Genomic DNA, 8,304 nt, shown 5'->3' on the forward strand with positions numbered 1-8,304 from the left:
CAAGTGTCACGTTACATACAAGCCTACTCTTTAACATCCTCCCTCAATCTCAACATGTCAAGGTTTAGATTGTTTGAAGGCTCGTAATTGTCGAACTTGAAGTGGTTTAGTGAAACCATCAACAACTTGATCTCCGGTTGGAATAAACTTTATCTCCAACAATTTTTGTGCAACTCTTTCACGAACAAAGTGAAAATCAATCTCTATATGTTTTGTCCTTGCATGAAACACATGATTCGCTGACAGATATGTTGTACCAAGATTATCACACCACAAACATGATACATGTGATCTGTGAATACCCAACTCATCAAGTAATGTTTCAATCCACATTACCTCAGCCGTTGCATTTGCCAAAGACTTGTATTCTGCTTCAGTACTGGAGCGTGAGACAGTTGTCGGTTTCTTTGCATGCCATGATATGAGGTTAGAACCAAGGAAAACAACAAAATCTCCCGTGGATTTTCTGTCATCAGGACATCCAGCCCAGTCTGCATCAGAGAAGGCACTTACAGCAGTTGATGAAGACTTACATAATTTTAAGCCGGTTCCAATGCTTCCTTGTATGTATCTTAAAATCCTTTTTACAGTTGTCCAGTGCAAAGAAGTGGGTGCATGCAAAAACTGACAAACCTTATTAACAGAGAATGAAATATCTGGCCTTGTCAGTGTTAGATACTGAAGTGCTCCAACTATGCTTCGGTACCTAGTTCCCTCTTCTGGACTTAACAATTTCCCTTCATGCAAAGACAACTTTTCAGTGGTGGACATAGGCGTACTGGAAGGTTTACAATCCTTCATTCCAACACACTTTAATATATCTGAAGCATATTTTTCTTGAGTGAGCAAAATACCATCTTGCACCTTCTTAACCTCAATGCCTAGAAAATAGTGCAACTCTCCCAAGTCCTTAAGTGCAAATTCACTTTTTAAGTTTCTTAACAAGGCTGAAGTGGCATCTTGTGAAGAGCTAGCAACAATTATGTCATCAACATAAATTAACATAAAAGTTTTCACCTTTCCTTTTCTGAAGAAGAACAAAGACGTGTCTCCTTTTGATGGCCGAAAACCAAGTTGTTGCAGTTTTGAGCTCAGCTTAGAGTACCACGCTCTTGGCGCCTGCTTCAAACCATACAAAGCCTTGTCCAGCCTGCATACATGGTGTGGCTTAGAACTGTGCTCAAAACCTGGTGGTTGTCGCATGTAGAGCTCTTCCTCGAGAACGCCATGCAAAAACGCATTCTGTACATCCAGTTGGCGAAGACTCCATCCCCTGGAAACAGCAATAGACAGAACAAGCCTGGTAGTAGCATCCTTCACTACTGTACTGAAGGTGTCCTCGTAGTCAATACCATAACGTTGTTTAAAACTTTTAGCTACTAACCTAGCTTTGTATCTGTCTACTGTACCATCATCTTTCTTCTTGATTTTATACACCCACTTACAATCAATAATATTCCTCCCTGGCTTAGGTGGAACTAGATGCCACGTCTGATTTTTTTACTAGTGCATCATACTCAATATTCATAGCATTTTTCCAACTCTTATCATTCGAGGCTTCTATCACATTTTCTGGTTCACCGGTGGCAGCAAAGTTTGCAAATTTAAAGTTCTTATTGTACCTGACCGTGCCATCTTTGGGTACCAACGGTTTGACAATACCTCGTTGCGAGCGTATCACACGTGTAGTTGCACTTGTGCTGGACACACCAGCGGCCACAGTGGATCCGGCTCCAACATGCACAGGCGATCCAGCAGTCGCAAAAGATCTAGAGGGCGGGCCGCCTCCTCGTACTGGCGTGGGCGAATCGTCCTCGACGACCGCGCGACCAGAGGCCCACACGGGGTTGTCAGGGCCATCATGCGCCCGTGGGGCGGGCAACACACACCCAGTCGGCTCGTGCCAACTGGCGGATGGCGACAGGCGCGGGGCCGTCCCGCCCGACCGCGCTGCAGCGCCTGATGACGTGTCAGGCGGGGACTGGTTTGTCCCGTTGCGCGCAGGGGAATCCACACCGGGATCCGCCGCGTCTGCTCCTGCGCCACCTGCGCCAGATCTCTCGGGATCCGTGCCCTGGATTGTGTCAGCCGAATCCACCTTGTGTCCAGCGCCTGTACTACAAGATGAATTCTGCATAAAATCACAGATTTGAACAGCGTTTTTTCACTGTTTCCATTAGCATCAGGATTATGACTATTAGCCAAATGATCATTAGCATATTTATCCCCCCCCATGATTAGGTGGATTCAAAAGCTCCGGAGAAAGAAGAAGAATTTCAGCACGTAGGCGTGCACTGGCATTGGGATGCAAAGTGGAAAAAGGGAACACTGTTTCATCAAACACAACATCCCTGGAAATATAAACTCGGCCGGAAGAGATGTCTAAGCACTTAAAACCTTTGTGCAACTTACTGTAGCCCAAGAAGACGCATTGTTTGGAGCGGAATTGGAGCTTGTGGGTATTATACAGACGTAGATTCGGCCAGCAAGCACATCCAAAGATGCGAAGAGAAGAATAATTAGGCTTCTCATGTGATAGTTTTTCAAGAGGGGTTTCAAAGTTGATCAGTTTGCTTGGTAATCTGTTGATGAGGTATGTAGCAGCAATGAAAGCCTCATCCCAGAATTTAAGAGGCATGCCTGCTTGAGATAGGAGGGAGAGACCAAGCTCGACAATATGTCGATGTTTACGTTCTGCTGGCCCGTTTTGCTGGTGTGCATGAGGGCAAGAAACGTGATGAGCTATCCCAACTTTTGTGAAGAAAGAATTTAGCTTCACATATTCTCCTCCCCAGTCTGTTTGGAGAACAAGAATTTTGCGATCAAATTGACGTTCAACAAGATTTTGGAAGTAACGAAATTTCTGGAAAACTTCTGACTTATGTTTGATTAGGTAGATCCACGTGAACTTACTGAAATCATCTATAAAGCTCACATAGTATTTCTTTCTGCCTACTGATTCAACAGCTGGACCCCACACATAAAAAAAAAAGTTCCAAAGGGAACTTTGATTCACTTATTGAGTTCGGATAAGGCAACTGATGGCTTTTGCCTAGTTGACAAGAATCACAAATAACTTCAGAATTGAACAACTTAACACATGGGAGCTTATTCTTGCTAATTATTTTGCTAACTATGGTTCATGAAGGATGCCCTAGGCGCCGGTGCCACCTATCCGAGGAGGGTGTGGTACTGAGCATGTGCTTCTTGGTGCCTTGTCCCATGTGTTTGACAGGGTATAAGCCTCTCCTACCCTGCCTTACAGCAGAACCCTCCTCGTTCCCTGATCCTTTACAAGAAAAGAATAGGGATAAATTTCAACGAAAGAATTGTTGTCAATAGCAAGTTGGCTTGCAGAGATTAAACTCTTGTCAACCACAGGAACATGTAAGACATTTTTGAGGAGAAGATCACGTTCGGGGGTATAAATATGAGATTGACCAATATGTGCTATAGCCATACCTGATCCACTTGCTGCGTGAATTTGATCATCTCCAGTGTACCGATCCCGGATGGTGAGCTTCTCTAGTCTCCTGTGATATGGTTCATCGCACCACTGTCCAGGTACCAGTTGGTGTCGACGCCATACTGCGGAGCCGCCATGTTTGCAGAGCGTTCCTCCCGCCCCTTGATAGGAGGAGTCGTAACGCTTCCAGCACTTCCACGCTGGGTGACCAACCTTGTCGCAGAGCTGGCACGTTGGTTTGCCGGCGTTGTTGTTGTAGTTGCCGCCGCTGCTGTTGTTGCCTCCAGGGTTGCCACGATTAGGTGGCTTGGGGAAGGTTCCACGGCCACGATCACCACCGCCACCTTGCCTATTGTTGAAGTCGTGGCCACGGTCACCGCGGTCACCACCGCCGCGATCGTTGCCGTTTTTGTTGTAGAAGTGCCCGCGTGTCGCCACGTTCGCCGATGACTGAGAGGACCCGCCACGCAGATTCATGCGAGTCTCGAAGCTCAGGAGCTGCGAGTACAGCTCTGGGACCCCGACAGGCTCAACCCTAGAGCACATGGCACATACCACGGGGTTGAACTCCTCGTCGAGTCCAGCGAGGATGTGAGAGACAACATCCTCCTCGTCCACCCTCTTCCCTGAAATAGCAAATTCATCACAAAGGGTTTGGACCTTACCAACGTATTCAGTGACAGTCATGCTGCCCTTGTGGAGGTTTGCCAACGCGATTCTGACGTTGACGATCTGCGCACGGGTATGCGATGCCAGCATCCCATGCACCGTGTTCCACAGCTCTGCTGCGGTGTGGCACGTCGCCACCTGGATGGCCATCTCGCGGGGCAGCGTGGTCAACAGGTAAGAGAACACCTGCTGATCACGCGCATACCACGCGCCGAACTCTGGATTGGGGGCCTTGGACTTGGTCTTGCCGTCGTCGCTGGTGACTTCAATGGTTGTCGGGGGCACCACCTGCTCGACGTCGAGGAAGGATGCCATCTGCGCTCCCCGGATGGCTGAGAGGATGGTGGCGCGCCATAGCGCTTCGTTCCCTCTCGTAAGCTTCTCTGTTGCGATGTGTGCAAACGGAGATGAGGGGAAGGAGTTCGCCGAAGAGCTTGCCATGGATAAATTCGAGGTAGGCTCTGATTACCATGAAAGAAGAAAAGGTTTAAGCGTATGCACCTTGGCAGGGAAGCGTGCGTGTTAATATAGAGGAAAGATTACAGGATCGACAGGTTGTTTCTAGTCTTGACCTCTACTCCAAGCTATACAAGAGATAAGATCTACTAGTCTAACAACCTGCCAGTATACACACAATACGCATGCAATACACCCACGCAATACACCCATCGTGACAAGTGTCACGTTACATAGAAGCCTACTCTTTAACATTAATTAAGTACTCCCTCCGTCTTGCAAAATGATCTTATATTATGGAAACGTAGTCGTGCTGATATTTTTTCCATTGTAGATTACTGTTTTACGGTTTATGATGTACCATGCACGCGCGACAAGTGCGTGCCTCTATGTGCTCAAACTGGTTTCACAAAAAATCCCCACTGCTTGAGCGAAGACAGGTGCTGTTGTCAGAAGGACTTGGAGCCCATGGTCGCCGCCTTTGGTCGTGATTGATTGCCCGTGCTGATAATGATAGTTAAACTTTGAATTTCCTTATCAGATTACTATCAACATGTTCTCGCTATGAGTATGGCATTTTGCTTCTTCTTTTTTCGAGAAAAATGTATGGCACTTTGCTTGTTGACCGAGAATCGCTTATGTCTCGGTCCGCTAGACCTAGCCGATCTACCCCCCACTAAACGCATAATGGGTTCACTCGTCGTATGCACTTTCGTATGTATGGTGGGGTGGGTTGCCCACCGTATACGCCGTAGTTCGGGGAGCTCAACTGTGTGAATAAACTTACCCACGCGTCCTTGGCTCGACCCATTAATATTTTTAATATTCAAAAATAGATGCGGCTAGTGAGATTCAAACTTATTACCTCTTTGTATCGATCTAGTGGCAGTAACCAACTGGGACAGCTTGTGCGGCTGTGCCCACTACAACTTTTGGGGTGTTCATGTACTAAAAGACTCGTGTGAACAACCTATGTACCCACGCGTTAGTGGCGGACCTAGAATCGCAGGCTTGGGGTGCCATAGTTCAAAGTTTATAGTAAACATCATCACAATCTCAATAAATAGTCTTAAAATAACAAAAACTTGATGAATATTTAGTGTTAGGTAGATATGAAAAATTATTTTACAATTCTGGAGGAGGCGCCATGGCACACACGACACCCCCCTAGATTCGTCCCTGCCACGCGTCCTACGAATGTTTATGGGCCATGGCCCATCTAGTGCCATCAGAGTGATGCTAACAAAAAGGCAATGCCTTGTATTCTTTTTTTAGTTTTGTCTGGCAATTTTTCTACTGCTTGTTTTCTCTTTCTCCTTCTTTGTTTCATTTTCTTTTCTGTTTTTAATTTCATATTTTCTCCTAAAATTATGGACTTTCCTTAAATTTGAGAACTTCGTTTCAAATCCATGTATAATTTCTTAACTTCGTGATTTTAAAATTCATAAACTTTTTTCAAACACATGAACGTTTTCCCAATCCTTGAAGTTGTCCCAATTTTTACATTTTTTAAAACATGTGAACTTTTTCAAATCCGTGAACATTTTAAAAAAAGATCATTGAATTTTTTTAAAATCCATGATTTTTTAAAAGTCCATGAAAATTCAAAATTTCATGTTCTTTGTCAAATGTCATGAATTTTGAAAATTTTAAACTTTTGTGAAATACATGTACTTATTTTAAATTTTGTGATTTTTTTTCAAATTGAAGCACTTTTTAAAAATTGGTGAACTTTTTTCATATTTGCAAACTTTTTTCAAATTCGTGATGTTTTTTTAATTCATGAACCTTCTTCAAATTGCTCATTTTATAAAGAACGATGATATATGCCACATGTGTGGCAGGGATGGAGGCGCACCACACATCTCTATAGCCAAACAGATTGCCATGCCACCGCATGCATGCATGTGGAAATCTTTTTGGATTTTTAGTTTTTAAACTATTTTATCTCTTAAGTGAAAAATCCGATTGAAAATCCGTATTCACCATCAAATTCATCGCGGCGAGATCTTCAAAACTAGATCTCATATCAATATGTTTCGATGACTTTTTTTTGTTAAAAGTTGTCATCTCTATTGCAAATAAGTTGCCATGCTTTTTCATTGAAATTGCCACGATATGCCTCAACTACGTTTTTTCTACGTTGAAGTAAATTTTGACATATTATGAAAAAGAAAATTAAGAAACTAAACTTGCCATGATGAATTACTAAAATTTGCCATGATCCAAGAAATAATTTTAACATGGTTCATAATTAAAAATAATTTCATCGTCAATTATTTTAAAAATGCATGATCAATGACTTAAATTTGCCATCAGCCATAAAATAAAATTGCCATGGTGAATTGCTTAAATTTGCCATGGTGAATTGCTTAAGTTTGCCATGATACATGCACTAAAATTTGCCATGGTCCATACAAAAAATAAGTTTTATGGTAAAAAAAACTAAAATTGCCATGGTCAAAATACTAAAACTGTCATGATCTGTAAAATAAATTTGCCATGATCTATAAACTAGATTTGCCATGATGAATTACTAAAAATTGCCATGATCCATGTAGTAAATTTGCCGTGGTTAATTACTATAAATTGCTATGCTCAATTAACAAAATTTGCCATGAAAGTAGTTGAAATACAATGGCAGATTTAAAATCTAGAGAGAAAAAAAGATGAAACATATAATGGCAACTTTAGTGTAAACACTTTGGAATGTTTAGTGTAAACATCATGGCAACTTTTGGCCAAAAAAGTCATCCAACATATCAACATGTGATCTAGTTCTGAAGATCTCGCCGAGACGGATATAATGGTGAAAACGGATTTTTAATCAGATTTTTTTATTTAGGAGATAAAACATTTTTAAGTCTGAAAACCAAAAAGATTCTTGATGATGTCATCACTTTTGACGTGGAAAAATGGATGGTAATGGAGGTGTTTGGGCCAGATTGCTTCGTGCCACACGTGTGGGCGTTATCATTTGTGTTTATAATCCATGAACTTTTTGTCAGATCAACGAACTATTTTAAATCCACAATATTGTTAAAATTCATAAATCATATTTTAAACACGTAAACTGTTTTGATTTCTAGGTTTTTAAAATCCGTAAACTCTAAGACAAAGGGAGGAGAAAAATTGAGCAAAAAAACTCGTGCAAACAACCTAGGAAAGAAAACCTCGTGCGAACAACCTATGTACATTCTGAAGTTTTCTCGGTGAAAAATGACCGATAATGGCCGCACGTGATGCAATTTGCATACAATTCGGAAATTGTGCAAACCTAGCATGAATGCCTACCATGGGTATATGCCCACCTGCTGGCAAAAGTTGGTTTCATTTCATACATATCCAAAACATAAACCATGTTAAACGGAGTGTATCCGCGTAGGCGAGCCGTTTGGGAGTACGTTGTTTCTCGACATCCCTTAAATGGCCCCAGAATGGTCTGTTTGAGAGCGTGTTTTTTGTCATCCGTCAACTAACCTCAATTTTTATGAGGTTATATAATCAATTCAAAGCATCATGCCAAGTTGTTTGAGTTTTGGACAATTTGTATTTACTGGAGTTTTCTCGGTGCAAAATGGTCGATAAATGGTCGAACATGACGCAACTTCCATATGGTGTCGGCATCCGTTCAAATCTGACATGGATGCCTACCATGGGCATGCGCACCTGCTTACAATAGTCGGGGTCATTTAATGCATGTTCAAAAATAG

General features: G+C 42.5%; 1 non-coding gene across 1 annotated transcript; it reads right to left on the bottom strand.

Moving 5' to 3' along the window:
- Positions 1–3,948: 3,948 nt before the first annotated feature.
- Positions 3,949–4,087, bottom strand: LOC120973016 (small nucleolar RNA Z247). The gene has a single exon (XR_005767143.1). It is a non-coding gene; the product is annotated as a small nucleolar RNA Z247 (small nucleolar RNA).
- Positions 4,088–8,304: the final 4,217 nt, after the last annotated feature.

Source organism: Aegilops tauschii, chromosome 1 (genome assembly GCF_002575655.3).
Source record: "Aegilops tauschii subsp. strangulata cultivar AL8/78 chromosome 1, Aet v6.0, whole genome shotgun sequence".
NCBI classification, from domain to species: Eukaryota; Viridiplantae; Streptophyta; class Magnoliopsida; order Poales; family Poaceae; genus Aegilops; species Aegilops tauschii.